This window comes from Leiobunum rupestre, chromosome 1, assembly GCF_980474605.1.
Source record: "Leiobunum rupestre chromosome 1, qqLeiRupe1.1.hap1, whole genome shotgun sequence".
NCBI classification, from domain to species: Eukaryota; Metazoa; Arthropoda; class Arachnida; order Opiliones; family Sclerosomatidae; genus Leiobunum; species Leiobunum rupestre.
Genome location: NC_143384.1, coordinates 14,933,253 through 14,949,881, shown reverse-complemented (window position 1 = coordinate 14,949,881; position 16,629 = coordinate 14,933,253). Strand labels below are relative to the sequence as shown.

Genomic DNA, 16,629 nt, shown 5'->3' with positions numbered 1-16,629 from the left:
AAAATTAGGATCGGATTTCAGCTAGCTCGTGATAGCAGATATCAAATTTTAGTATATTCCAATGCCTATTTCCGAATTTCAAACGATTCTGTGACCCTTTAAGCGAATTCTCCAATTTTGTGGTCAACGCAAGATCTTAAAAACATCTTGATCAATTTGAATAAAGTTTTGTATATCGGTAGAATGCAATTTTTATTCAGGTCGAGGATATTTGACTTTTAAGATTACCTCTAACAAAATTTATGGTAAAATTTCGTAGAAGAATATAAAAGCTGCTACAGTGGCTCGATCTCAATTTTTCAGAAAATAAATTTCTTTATTTTTTCTGTTTCGTTTCAAATATAATATCTTAATAGAAAAATCCAATACTGAGATGAACTTTTCTGGTAGTCCATTATAAAAATAATTATTGGAGTTTGTGTTATCAGTACTATTTCTCAACAAATGCTCAGAATTTTGACCTGTGACTTGGGAAATCCTTCTGAAACTTTAACAGTGCATGCTCGAAAGTACCGCAAGGAGTATCCATGTTTAAAAAGCAGAAGATGTATCCAAATCATCCCATATGACATTAAACAGTTTAAGCACGGGCTACCATTCGTGTAGGGATATACGTGTAGTTGTGTAGACTATATTGCGTACCGACTGTTACCCTAGACGTCCCTCTTATGAGTTTTTTAGCTTGGGCTCTTATCTATTATCGTCGCCTGAAAACCAAAACCACGTTATTTATTGGCAAGCAATTAAAAAATAATAATTTCAATATTTGATAAAGAGTAGGCAAAAGAGAAGGTATGCGCTTTTAAAAAATATATATGTCTTCGCGATTATTATCGACAGAGGTATCAGAAATCGGCAAAGAATTTAAGTAACTCTTTACATCCAAAAACCACCTAACTCCAGTTACGTGATTTAAGATATGAGATGACTAGATATAGTTACGCATTTTCTAGAGCGGTGCTAACAAGCGTTTTTATCTTTTATACGGGCATTGGCAGATTAACTACCACCCGGGCCCATAGATTTGGGCTTTATTATGTCCACCCTGACGGTGCGCCAGCACATCTGGTCTAACTTATGACTAGTTCCGGGCCCTTAGGGTTAAGCCTAGTCAGCTTATTGGTTAATCCACCACTGATTTTAGGAGCCGGTGTTTAATTGGTACCGAAATAGAATTAATTCGGTATCCGGGCTTCACTTAACTGTCACGAAGGTCAGCGCAATGGCTGTATCGTAGATATCCTGATTATCTAATCTCGCCGTTTTCCGTTTGGACAAATACAGCAATAATTCAATATTATTATGTTATAAATAACAGTAGGTTTTCTCCCGCGACCCCATACTGATACGAAGCAAGTTACTGACGAAATATTAAAACGTCACTGCCGTGCTACCAGCTTTACCAGGCTCTCATAAATCAAATTATCGTATTAAGGCCGGAAAATTATTGATTTCAAAACGACTGAAATTTTGCAAGAAATTTTAGTTTTGTCAGAATCTTTAAGTTAAACTTGAACAAAGTTATATTTGTGAGAAATCCAAAAATTTAATAACGCTTAAATTAACTGAATAAAATAGAGTTGTTAATTTTCCGGAAAAATAAAAAATTTAAACATAAATTACTTTTTAAGGGTTTTTAATGTTTTTATCTTTTTATCGATACAAAATGACTAATAACAGTAAACATACTACAAAACATTTATAGCATTACATTGTTAATCCGTTTAAACTAGTCTACAGGTTTAGTTTTACTCTTAGATTCGAAAAAATTTGGCGAAAATGCCGCTTTATTTAAATTGGCAAACAACATTAGACTAATCAAGGAATGAAAACTTTTTTTATTTTTTTCGGAAAAATACGGAAAATTTTCCGACTTACAACACTGGAAAAAAATCTTAACTAAAACAAAAAAAATATTAAAAGTTAAACTTTAACGCGTTTTTCTGCCCAATTCAAAAATTTTTGTATATTATCGTATACTCAGGCTGAATTATCAAAAATAGGGTACTATATAGTGAGTCGATGAAATTATAGTACAACTCAAAAATGGGCAGAAATTATAGACGTCTGGCAACGCTGCGTGGTACCATCGAACTGACAGTTTTATAGCAATTTATTGGACTAAACTACGATCGGTACCACCGTAACCGCATGATAAAAGTTATTTTTAAAATATTGTGGCATTTTAGATAGAGTTTCGAAGAGTTACCAAAAGTTTTGGAAGGTTTTATCACGGATAAATAAGACCATCAGATACCAAAACAACCGTTAAAAAACTTGGGCTAACTTTTCAAAAATGCTTTTAAAGAACGCTCGAAACATTTTTTTTTTGACGGGGAAAAATCGCGACCAAGCAGTCGTGTCACCTCCGAGTAATATTTGATGCGTTTAAAAAATGCTTCTACGTCATAATTGACGTCGAAAAATGAAGCTAGATGTCGCTGATATTACTTAAAGTAAGGGGAGTGCTATCATTTTTTTCAGAGACGCGTGGGATGAAATTAAGAAGTGGGACCAAAATGATGGAAGAGTCTGACGGAAAAAGATTTTGTCTCGTTTTGTGTACCAATTTGTCATAAAAGTTTCTTTCCTAAATTTCTTCCCCCGGGCAGACCTCGATTTCTTCCCCCTCTTTCCTCTCCCTGTCGCTCAATCTGTCATCGTCCGGGGGGGAAGGGTGTCGTTTGGCGTTTCTACTCTCAAGTTACCGTCGCGAACGCATCGCTTTTTGGTGCACCAACAGTTTTTTATAACGCTTTATTTTTTAGATTTAGTATTTGGAAACGAAACTCAGCCCCTTAACAATAACGTTGAAAATGCCCTGCTGATACGTGATACCTATTGGCAATTTTTAACTTCCAAATATTAAAAAAAAGATCCGATATGCAATCTTCTTGATCAGAAGCCTATATAATAACTCCCATTCGTAATTAAAAATCGCGTTATTGGATTAGCAATGTTAAGTTACAAGGAACCACCTATGGACTGCACTGTAAAGGATGATAAAATTAGCGAATAAGTAGTTTAGTCCATTAAGAAAATGGATAATAAAGCTAAACCCTAAACAAATTTGAAGAAATTTAAAAACTTACTAATAGCTCGTACCGATAGGTCTTCGAGCTAACAAAAAGGCGCGAAACCCGGACCAAATAGATAAGCTTAGTTTCTCTTTTCGGTGTTAAAGTCGCGAGCCAGATTTCCCGCACGGTACTCACGCGTCCCAAATAGGACAAAACCGGTCTACCGTTGGAATTTCTGGCTAATTTATTTCATTTCATTTAGTCCAACAGCGCCTCGCTAGGGGAGATTTTCTTCTTGTGATGACGTCACTCCGTTACTAGCTCTCACAAGGAGAGTACCCGAGGTGTTTATTGCCGGTTTTGTTTAAAGTCGGGTATAATGTAGACGTTGCACTACCCATTCGATTTGCCTTGGCAACGGAAAATGTTTTTGACCACTTAAAACCAAAATAAGATTTTTTCCTTATGTTACCCAAACTTGATGAATTTTACCTAAATGTGGTCCAAATTACCCATTTAGTGATTTAAAAATTTTTAAATGCTTTTTTAAAGGATAATTTTTTGTTTTAAGTGGTCAAAAACATTTTCGGTTGTCATGGCAAATCGAATGGGTAGTGCAACGTCTTCTTTTGGGAAATTTCATATCTCATCTAGGTCTACATTACGCCCGACTTCGAACAAAATCGGTAATCAACACCTCGGGTACTCTCCTTGTCAGTAAAATATTTACTATTGGGATGGCGAAGTGGTTAGCGCTTTCGCCTCGCAGCAAGAGGAACCGGGTTCGATCCCAGCTTGTGGCACTGGGTGAAAACTCGGAACAACTCCTTCCGCGTTGAGTTTGCAAGTTTTCTCCCCACTGGTTTAATGGGTTTTCCCCCGAGCTTTTCAGTTTCCCCTTCCATAAAAACTTGTAGAGGTTAATAGTTAGTGTAGTGTAGTGTAGCTGGCTCGAGTGGCAATACCAACAAACAAGGATAATAAATATCATCCGCTAAATTAAACTGGACACAAGCCATTCTCACGATTAACGGTACAATTTCCCACGAAAGCCTTCGACTAAGGCTTCTCGATATACAAGGTGTTTCAAAAGGTTACGCAAACGGTTGAAGGAGTTGTAGGGGGTGAGTTGAGAGGTAGTAATAGTTAGAGTAGGGAGCTGTTGGCTCGCCACCACCCTCCTATGCATTGTAACCCGGCCACCTGAATTAATGGCTTTAAAAGTCGCTTGATGACTTAGGCCTAAGGTGGTGCCTTGGGTATAAACCTAGCTGATTATTACTATTATATTCCCTAAAGTGACAAACTTATAGAAAATATTATAGACTTATGGTGCCACAAACCGGTATCGAACTCCTCTTACTTCGAAGCAAAAGTGCTGACCGCTGTATCTCCATCGTTCCAACTTTCTCGCGTCTTAACGCTATTGACGTCACCTGATCGGGAAAGGCGCTTGTTAGAAAGAACGACGTCATCGAAATAATTCCGATTGTAAATAAAACGCTTATTTCCTGACCTCCAATGAAGCGGAAGAAAGAAAGGGGCATCTCTATAAATTACCAATACGAGTCCCGCTAAATAAATTCCCTACACAAATAAGGGACATCCGTTGGGAAACATGCCCGCTAATTTGGTTAAGCCTAACGAATTCTTGGCAAATATGGGACGGCACGAGAGAAAGAAAGGATTTATTTGAATAACAGGCAAATGCGGGCGAATCCTTATTAAGAAACGAAATACTAGCGACGACGTCAGTCGCAAATTAGATACGTATTACCAAGAACATAAGTCACGTAATAATCATAAGTATGGCACAGAACGAAGTTTTCTATTTTTGGCTAAACTTTTCTCCGTTTTGTTGTAGATGAAATAACGTAACCAAAGGTTATCATATTATATGTAACATACTATTACCTAAGTCATCAAGCGACTTTTAAAGTCATTAATTCAGGTGGACGGGTTAAGTTGAGTAAGGAGGGTGGTGACAAGCCTTCATACCACACGGGCCAACGGCTCCCTGCACCAACCGTCAACCTCAACAAGTTTTTATGGAAGAGAAAACCGAAGAGCCTGGGGAAAAACCCCTTAGACCAGTGGGAAAGAACTAACAAACTCAACGCAGAAGGAATTGTTCCGAGTTTTCACCAAGTGCCACCTAGGAGCAACAAACACAACACTCCACACAAGGAGAACGCAAACCGTCAAAAGTAATGGATTTTCTTGTGTACAGTTTTCATTGGCTAGACGCCTTAGCGTACGCTGCCGTCGGAAGGGGAAAATTCGGAAATTGTCTTCCCCCATGCCCGTAAAAAGTTCAGCGTAAAGGCTCATCCAATGAAATTCGTACACAACACTGCGTTAGCGTGTTTAAAGGCTAGCTGCGTTCTCCTTGTGTTTGTTGCTCCTAGGTGCCACAAGCTCTAATCGAACCAGGTTCCCCTTGCGGCGAGGTGAAAGTGCTTACCACTCCGATACCCCACTTAGTTTGCCGTGGAGTGATTGCGAAATAGGAAGTTTCCGAACAGGAAACTCGTCCCTTCCTACTCTTTCCGTTGGCAAAATAGTTGTTTAGTTTGATGGCGAAAAATACGAGCGTACACGCGTTTAGGTTTTAAATTCGAAAAAAACTAACTTCTGAAATAGATCCATTGCTTATAATAGTAATTTTTATCTTCCGATTCAATAATTCATCATTATTTTCAAAAAGTAAGCGTTATTTACACTTGTGAAAGCATTTCAATTTTCCATAGGCCTTGAGTTACATATTCTCCGTCAACCTGTTTAAATTCTTGGTAATTATCTCTAAATTCAATCTGGTTCTTTACTTCCCCGTTTCACGTACGCGTTAAGAAGTAATTCGCTTAAAAGGCGGAGGGGGAAGGGTTAATTTTTCTTGGAACCCGTATCGAGCTTGAAGCAATCGCTAGTTGGAAGATAAAGACGATATCGCGTCTACTACGCAATTAAATTGATACGAAATGGTGTTTAAGAACGAGACGGGGAGGTTTCGAGGGCTTTACAGCTTTTGCCACGAGTGGGAAGTTTCCGAGAGCAAATAGCCGCGGGCGCTTTTTTGCGCTTTGCCTAAGCGGCTTTCCGCTGTTTGGTCGGGGCGCCAATCGGCGGGACGGAGCTCGATGCAAATTGAGAGCGGACCTTCGTTTTTATCACGCACTTAATCAGAGCGTACAGGTAGAGTTGCTTTTCTAAGGATTGCCTTACACGCCATTTTGCGGTAACCTATAGCAACGGGATGGTCCTATAGCAACGGGATGGTCCTATAGCAACGGGATGGTCCTATAGCAACGGGATGGTTTATCTAATTGCTTAAAAAAGAGGAAAATAATATGAGTCTATAGAATTCTTTGAGAATCGACTATTCGGTTTGAAGTGTTTGGGTGATAAATTTAATTTAATGTATAAAGATGAGTGTTTGTATATATGTTTGTCCGCTATAGGAATCTACAGTTTTCAACTTAGGTCGACCACATTTGGTATACTATCACATGGTACCTTGACTGTAGTTTTCGACGGTTTCGGTCGGCAAAACAACTTTAATTAATTGGATTAATTTAATAATTAGGTATATTCGCTATATACAAGATACTACACTTTGATCTTAGCCAAAAGACCGAGTCTCTTAATTCTTTAGCCATACACTCGAAAAAAGCTTAAATTATTGTAATATTTTTTATAGCCTTCTTCTCGCTTCTTCTATATACACTAGGCCGTATATTAAATGGCAAATTATTATGTTATCAACGTATAATTGGTTAATATTGTCATTAACCAGTTGTTTATACATGTATTGGGTACGGTGCCATCCGTTTAGACAGTTATTACAGCATTCTATTTTCGTAATATACACTCTTAAAACAAAAGGTGTATTTTCTTGTCCCATATTTAACACCTTAACAGGTTTATAAAGGATGTTATTCTACACATTAAAAAGCAGTTTTCCTGCTAGGGTGTTTATTTACACTGTTTGGGATGCTTAGGTCCTCCGTTTTGGTTACTTTGTTATAGAGTTTGTGGTATAAACCTATTCCCTTCAGGGTACAAGACTACTCCTTTTAGGGTACCAAACGACTCCCTTCAGGGTGCTACAATACTCCCTTTAAAGTGTTAAAATACTCCTTTTAGGGTACTAAACTACTGCCTTAAGGGAGCTACACCCTTACGAGGTGTTAAATCACTCAATTTACGGGGTAATATAACACCCTTTATACACCTTTTCAAGTTTTTAATTTGGGACAATAAAAATCCCTTTAGATCGTTTAAATTAACATTAAAGAGTGTTTTTTTACAGATATTACACCCTTAATATACCATTAAAACACCCTTTTTTAAGAGTGTATGCGTCAGAGTTTCGTCACTAGCGCTTTCCCCTTAGTTATTCATATAGGCACATGTTCCCGCGAAATGTCAGATACCCCAGCTAGTTACCATTAAAAAGTAATAACTATTATAAAGTGTTATATACATAATATATTTCCCTAACTGACACCAGGCGGCTAATCATAAGTATACGTGTAACACTTATTACAGAGCGATTACCGTAATCGTTTCAATGCGAATGTACTTTGTATAAATTAATTATTTAAATTGAATATCAACTTAACAAAGACAATGTATACATAAATGTTCAATAAATAAGAAATGAATAAAATGCAACGCCACTGATTTGCTTGCCAATCATTATTCAAACGTCCTTTAGCATGATTCTTCACAAACAGTTAGAATGTAAGCAGTAAGCATTCAGAAATTAGGATCTACTAAGGAACAGATATTGGAAAAAATGGTTTAGATAAAAAGGCTTTTCTTTCAATCATTTCTTTTGGATAATTTTAAAACACAAAATATATTTTAATGTATTTCATAAATTTTGAGTTTATTCTCCATTTTTTAAATTGGCGTGCGTATTTTGGAAATGTATTCATTTAATAACATTTTTATTTAATTCTATCCTTCAAACTGTTTTCAATCTTAACGTTCACCATAATATTTTATTTATTGTATTATTAGGATGAAATATTAAGTGTGATTTAAGTAGGTAAAGTAAAAAAATATTATTTAGTTAGCAATTCTATATGCGTAGTTAAAGTTTTCGAAATAAAATACTTCGTTAAATTTGCAGGAGCTGATTTTCAGATTTATTACGCAATCAAGGTTTAGTTCAGTACAGAACCCTCTAGTAACCAGGCCACCTGTTTAAGGGCATTAAAAGTCGCTCGCTGACTTAATTGGGCCTAAGGTGGTGACTTTGCCTAGCTGATTATTATTATTATTATTATAATACCGATAACTACCCCTTAGACTTGTATAACCAGAATCTTAACTCCTTTAAAAATAATACAATGGCTCGCTTAAAAGAAATTGATAATATCTAACCAAATGGTTCATTTTTTAAAACTTTTTAAACTTTTAAATACTTAAATGTAAGTAAATCAACAACACAAACAAATAAGTAACACATTTGTGCAATTTTTTTTAAACCCCATTGTAAAAATACATAATAATATAACAATAACTTAACCTCTGTATAAATTTTAAAAATGTTACTACTAACATGTTTTTATACAGAATAAAAAATGTTTGAATTGAATTATTAAATAAATCCTAAGCGAAATATACTACTACCAAGTACGATATATATTACAACCAAAGACGGTAATATACTACTACCAAGGACGATAACGTACTACTAGCAAGGACGATATATACTACAAATAAGGACGAAAATATACTACTAATAAGGACGATAACATACTACTACCAATGACGATAATATACTACTATCAAGGACGATATATACTACTACCAAGGACGATATATATTACTACCAAAGACGATATATATAACTACCAAAGACGGTAATATACTACTATCAAGGACGATATATACTACTACCAAAGACGGTAATATACTACTATCAAGGACGATATATACTACTACCAAGGACGATAAATACTACTACCAAGGAAGATATATACTACTATCAAAGACGATATATATTACTACCAAAGACGGTAATATACTACTATCAAGGACGATATATACTACTACCAAGGACGATAAATACTACTACTAAGGACGATATATACTACTACCAAGGACGATAACATACTACTATCAAGGACGATTATATTACTAATCAGGACGATAACATACTACTATCAAGGACGATATATATTACTACCAAAGACGATATATATAACTACCAAAGACGGTAATATACTACTATCAAGGACGATATATACTACTACCAAGGACGATATATATTACTACCAAAGACGATATATATAACTACCAAAGACGGTAATATACTACTATCAAGGACGATATATACTACTACCAAAGACGGTAATATACTACTATCAAGGACGATATATACTACTACCAAGGACGATAACATACTACTAGGAAGGACGATATATACTACTACCAAAGACGATATATATTACTACCAAAGACGGTAATATACTACTATCAAGGACGATATATACTACTACCAAGGACGATAAATACTACTACCAAGGACGATATATACTACTACCAAAGAGGATTATATAACTAATCAGGACGATAACATACTACTATCAAGGACGATATATACTACTACCAAGGACGATAACATACTACTATCAAGGACGATTATATTACTAATCAGGACAATAACATACTACTATCAAGGACGATATATACTACTACCAAGGACGATAACATACTACTATCAAGGACGATATATACTACTACCAAGGACGATATATATAACTACCAAAGACGGTAATATACTACTATCAAGGACGATATATACTACTACCAAAGACGATATATATTACTACCAAAGACGGTAATATACTACTATCAAGGACGATATATACTACTACCAAGGACGATAAATACTACTACCAAGGACGATATATACTACTACCAAAGAGGATTATATTACTAATCAGGACGATAACATACTACTATCAAGGACGATATATACTACTACCAAGGACGATAACATACCACTAGGAAGGACGATATATACTACTACCAAAGACGATATATATTACTACCAAAGACGGTAATATACTACTATCAAGGACGATATATACTACTACCAAGGACGATAAATACTACTACCAAGGACGATATATACTACTACCAAAGAGGATTATATTACTAATCAGGACGATAACATACTACTATCAAGGACGATATATACTACTACCAAGGATGATAACATACTACTATCAAGGACGATATATACTACTACCAAGGACGATAACATACCACTAGGAAGGACGATATATACTACTACCAAAGACGATATATATTACTACCAAAGACGGTAATATACTACTATCAAGGACGATATATACTACTACCAAGGACGATAAATACTACTACCAAGGACGATATATACTACTACCAAAGAGGATTATATTACTAATCAGGACGATAACATACTACTATCAAGGACGATATATACTACTACCAAGGATGATAACATACTACTATCAAGGACGATATATACTACTATCAAGGACGATATATACTACTACCAAGGACGATAACATAATACTATCAAGGACGATTATATTACTAATCAGGACGATAACATACTACTAACAAGGAGGAAAAATACTACTACTGAGTACCACATATAATTCTAGGAAAGACGATAATATACAAGTCAGAATTGGACGAGAATGTCACAAAAAGTTCAATCAGAAAATTAGCATGAAAACAATAGCAATCGTCGTACTTATTAATATTATAACGTAATTTCTGGTGTAATGAATTCAGAGATGGAGGACTTGTTGGATAAATAACATCGCAGGGGTTAAAGTAACGCGAGGATGGGAGGGTGATCGAAAATTATTTGATTCATTCAATAAATTATCGAGAAAAGTTTCAGAACGGGGTTATTTTCTCGGTTGTGTTGTAGATAAAACAAAAAAGAGAAATACTTTCACTACTTGTACTCGCAGGGAAGCAACTTTTTTCTTTGAAAGGGGCAGGAAGGGACGAAAAAGGGGGGCGGTAAACATTAGTAGAACTAGTAGCGCCAGCTGGTGGTATATCCAGTCGATTTTGTAGACGGCGGGTCGATTCAAGACCCGTTTTCTCCGACTCCCCTTTTTCTCATCGAACCCCCAAATTCGCCCCCCCAGAACACCCAATACTTTATCCCACAAAAAAGCCCCCCCCCTCTCCCCTCCACTCGTCTTTATCAAAACCAAATAATCGAAGATCGCATTCAAAGCCGTGCTTCGTCTTAATGTCTTGCTGTAACAAATATGCTGTATTTTATCAAACCGAAATCAAACTTGCTGCAATACCTCAACATTTTAGTATGTGACGTCGTTTTTTTATGTACAATGATGACGTCATGTATAAATTATGGTGTCATACATGTAATGTTGACGACACATATGTACATAAAATGGTGACATCATACATATAATAATCAGCTAGGCTAATACCCAATATATGAATCGTTGAAGTCATACATGAAATAATGCCGTCATATATATCAAATAATGCCGTCATATATATCAAATGATGCCGCATATATTTGAAATGATGCCGCTTATATTTGAAATGATGCCGTCATATATATGAAATGATGCCGTAATATATATGAAATAATGCCGTCATATATATCAAATGATGCCACATATATTTGAAATGATCCCGTCATATATATGAAATGATCCCGTCATATATATGAAATGATCCCGTCATATATATGAAATAATGCCGTCATATATATCAAATTATGCTGCTTATATTTGAAATGATCCCGTCATATATATGAAATGATGCCGTCATTTATATAAAATTATCCCGAAATATATATCAAATGATGCCGTCATATATATGAAATGATACCGTCATATATATGAATGATACCGTCATATTTATGAAATAATGCCGTCATATATGAAATAATTCCGTCATATATATATATCAAATGATGCCGCATATATTTGAAGTGATCCCGTCATATATATGAAATGATTCCGGCATATATATGAAATGATGCCGTCATATATATGAATGATGCCGTCATATTTATGAAATAATGCCGTCATATATATCAAATGATGCCGCATATATTTGAAGTGATCCCGTCATTTATATGAAATTATTCCGGTATATATTGGAAATGATGCCGTCATTTATATAAAATTATCCCGAAATATAAATCAAATGATGCCGTCATATATATGAATGATGCCGTCATATTTATGAAATAATGCCGTCATATATATCAAATGCTGCCGCATATATTTGAAGTGATCCCGTCATTTATATGAAATGATTCCGGTATATATTGGAAATGATGCCGTCATTTATATAAAATTATCCCGAAATATAAATCAAATGATGCCGTCATATATATGAAATGATACCGTCATATATATGAAATGATGCCGTCATATATATGAAATAATAACTCGACATATATCTGAAATGATGCCGTCATAAATGCGAAATGATCCAGAAATATAAATGAAACGATCATAATAATAAATAATTACCCCCAATCCCCCATAAAAATAAACCTGAAAACGTATTTTTCGGCTTAATAATACGTGTCAAAAATAAATTATAAAATAAAAAGAAAAGTGGAAATAAATCCGTCATCGGGAAAATGGCGGAAAGGATTTGCGGAAAGTCGACTTAGGAGGGGAGGGCAGGGTGGAGGGGGGGGTGTTTGAAATGCTAGATCGGATTCAAGCGTTAATCCCGCGCCGAAAGCGAAACTACCAAAATAGAAGAGACGCCGAGTGGAATCTAAAAATCCTAGACGTTTGAATTAAGAAGATTGGAGCCTCCGGGTGGGGGGGGGGGGGGTTTCTAGGCCGCGGAGGGAGGGAGGGAGGGGGGCCAATCTTCGTATCTCCATCTCAGCCCTCTACGTGTACGTATACTGATCCGTCTTATACCGTCTTAGAAAAGCGACGGGTAGCGAGAAATTGGCATTTCCTATAAAATAACTATTTCTTACGATAGGGTTTTTCTCCCGGCTATAGTAGAATTCAAACTAACCGCTATAGTTTACTCTAAAAGTAGGGGAAATCTCCCGCCTTTGAACGCGCTATCGACTTCGTTTCGGTGGGGAGCGTAAGAGGCCTTGTTATCGGATCGGGTGGGGTTTTTCGGGGGTTCCTCCGAGAAAAAGACCTCTTCCATTGATTGCTCGGGCTAAGCCTTGGTTTTCGTATCTTTCGTCCGTCGTTAAGCCTCTGCCGAAGCGACGGAACGGGCTCTCTCTATCCTCCGGATTCAGGCCTGGCCCGGGCCCCCGGGGTCACGAACAATCTAATCTGAATGATGAGATTGGATTTTAGAAGACAACCATGCCCACCTCCGCTCTCCCAATTGCCCTCTTTCGACGCCGTCTTCAGTCAGCATCCTTTTCTGAGAACCTTTCTCCGCGCTCTCTAGGTGTTTCGGGGGCAGTCCTCGGATAAATTAAATTCCTGCCAATGGAGGGCGCTTTTTAATAGGTCTTATCTACTTCGCGTCTTTTAATTGAGTTTGTTATGTTTCGACAATAATGTATTTATTTTTACCATAAGTAACGTAATTAACCTAAGTATGACACTTCCTATTCATCCAATGTTTTTTTAATGATAGTCTGTTTCACCAATGACAACGTAAACCATTACGTACCGACGGACTGACAACTCTCCGCGAAATGCTCGTAGTATTGGGAGGATCACCGGCAGCCTTTTCGACGGACCAGCAAATGAAAATTGAAAATTGAAATGCTTTCAAAAGTGTTATTTTGGAAAATTATGATGAATTATTGAATTGGAAGATAAAACTTACTATTATAAGCAATGGCTCCATTTCAGAAGTTAGTTTTTTTTCAAATTTCAAACCTAAACGCGTGTACGCTCGTATTTCTCGCCATCAAACTAACCAACTATTTTGTAAACGGAAAGAGTAGGAAGGAATTCATTCAAAATATTCAATGTCGAAATTATTGAAATTAACTAAACTTCCTAACTTACATATTGCTACGATTTGTGACTTAGTACCTTTGAATAAATTTGTAAAACATTCATCGACATTTCAAACAAACTCACCGAAATTATTGAAATTAACTAAACTTCTTAACTTGCATATTGCTACGATTTGTGACTTAGTACCTTTGAATAAATTTGTAAAACATTCATCGACATTTCAAACAAAAACACCGAAATTATTGAAATTAACTAAACTTCTTAACTTACATATTGCTACGATTTGTGACTTAGTACCTTTGAATAAATTAGTAAAACATTCATCGACATTTCAAACAAACTCACCGAAATTATTGAAATTAACTAAACTTCTTAACTTGCATATTGCTACGATTTGTGACTTAGTACCTTTGAATAAATTTGTAAAACATTCATCGACATTTCAAACAAAAACACCGAAATTATTGAAATTAACTAAACTTCTTAACTTACATATTGCTACGATTTGTGACTTAGTACCTTTGAATAAATTTGTAAAACATTCATCGACATTTCAAACAAACTCACCGAAATTATTGAAATTAACTAAACTTCTTAACTTACATATTGCTACGATTTGTGACTTACAAGGAGACGATCTGCGGTGATTTTCGTTGATTTTGTTTAAATTATGGGGATTAGTAGACCTTTATGTTACTTGAAATTTCCCAACTTTTCCCTTTGGAAATTAACATGGAGAAATCGCACATTTTAATGGTCCCCGTTTTAAAAAATTTAAAATATTAAAAAAATAATGTATATTAAAGAAAATTGTACATTGGGCAATTTCAATTTAATTTGGGTAAAAGCTTGTACATTTGGGGGAAAATAAGCAAATTGGGTATATAAAGTAAATTTGGGTTATATGATTTAAAATTTTGCCAATTTAAATGGCATTTACCTAAATTAGTAAAACAAGCATCGACATTTCAAACAAACTCACCGGAATTATTGAAATTAATTAAAAATCAAATCACTCTTATTGGTACGATTTATATCAATATAAAAAACATTCCGATTATATCGAATCTAAATATATCGATCGCGTATCTCAAACCAAAAAATAAATTAATTAATAATCGATTTAAGAACTACGTCAAATACGGTTCAATTACCGCGATAAAAACGAGAGACGGTGCGAGGGGGGGATGCACGTCGATTAAATGAAAACAAATAAGTAATCGAATATATGGTATCGGCCGATATGAAAAAGCCCTAACGATCCAATTTAAGCTCCCCCTCGTGCACACAGACTAAAACAAAGTAAATAAAATCAAAAATGGGAAACGTAAAATCTAATTTTTATTCATAAGGAAATAAAATCGAACAAAAGTCAGGAGCAAATCGTTAAAATAAAAATAATAAAATCACAAATTGCCATCCCCCCCCCTCTTTCAATCAAATCTTCCCAAAAGCGCCCCCTAACGAGCCGCGGCGAAAATAAAAAGAGAGAGCAAATTTTTGGAATTTCTGAAACGGAAGAATCAGAAAGCGCGTCCGAAAGACAAATTCTTTTTGAAAGCGTCTCCCTCTGATCTCGAAAGAGGTTTCATTCGATATCTTCGTTGGTAAACAAAAGGGCGAAGACTGTACCCCTTTCCCAGTTTCGGGGCAAAGTGTCGGCTAAGGGGAAGGAATAAACGCCGTCGGGGCTTCTTGGGATTTGTCGAATTCCCGCAGACGCCACCAGGGGGAGTTATCTCCCTTTTAATTACCAGTTGGATGGTAAATTTGCGGAATGTCCTTCTATCTCTCGGCCCTAGCTTTATTACGCGAATTCTGGGGGTCGTATCAGGTATCACACTCTAATTAAAGGCACTCTTTTTTTCATGCCCACATCAGAGACATCTAATGGGCGGTGGTGTCTAATTTCCGAAAACTTTTTTTTTCACTTTATTTAACGCTAAAAATATCATTTTTCAAATTTCCGCTAGATTAACCGTCAGTAGGCCAAAAGTAGATCAGTCGCCTGTAGAAGTGTTTCACACGCAATACGCTGGTGTTCTGGGATAAGTTAGCTACTAGGGTAATGCTTTTTAGGCCATATTTTAGGGTTGATTTAGAGCCAATTATAATTTTCAAGATATAATATTAGAGTTGTTAATTTTCCGGAAAAATAAAATTCGGAAAAGTTTCCAGAAAATTTTTGCAAATCGGAAAAATAAAGAATTGAATCATAATCAGTTTCAACTAGTCTAGAGGTTTAGTTTTACTTTCAGATTCGAAAAAATGAGGCGAAAATGCCGCTTTATTTAAATGTGCAAACAATATATTAGACTAATCATGGAATAAAAACTTTTATTTATTTTTTTCGGAAAAATACTGAAAATTTTCCAGAAAAAAAGGCCTCTGTCATTTTCCGGAAAATTTACCGACTTACAACACTATAAAATATAGATGAAGATAGGATCACAACGTGTCCTATTAATAGCATCAAAGCCATCGAAGTAAATTTTACAAAATGATTCTATAGATCAGCCCTCCCCCGCTATCACTTTAAGTTGTCGGAAATAATTTAAAATCGATTAGGCAGGGCGCGTCCCCTACCGGTGATTTAACGCTTATGGAGCGAGAAGTATCTCGCCCACCCCGCG

The 16,629-nt window shown here is 35.8% G+C and overlaps 1 protein-coding gene across 1 annotated transcript in view; it reads right to left on the bottom strand.

The window, feature by feature from the left end:
- LOC149961161 (leucine-rich repeat neuronal protein 1-like) overlaps positions 1-16,629 on the bottom strand; it is a 248,721-nt gene that overhangs the window by 207,817 nt on the left and 24,275 nt on the right. The gene's annotated exons all lie outside the window — the stretch shown is intronic.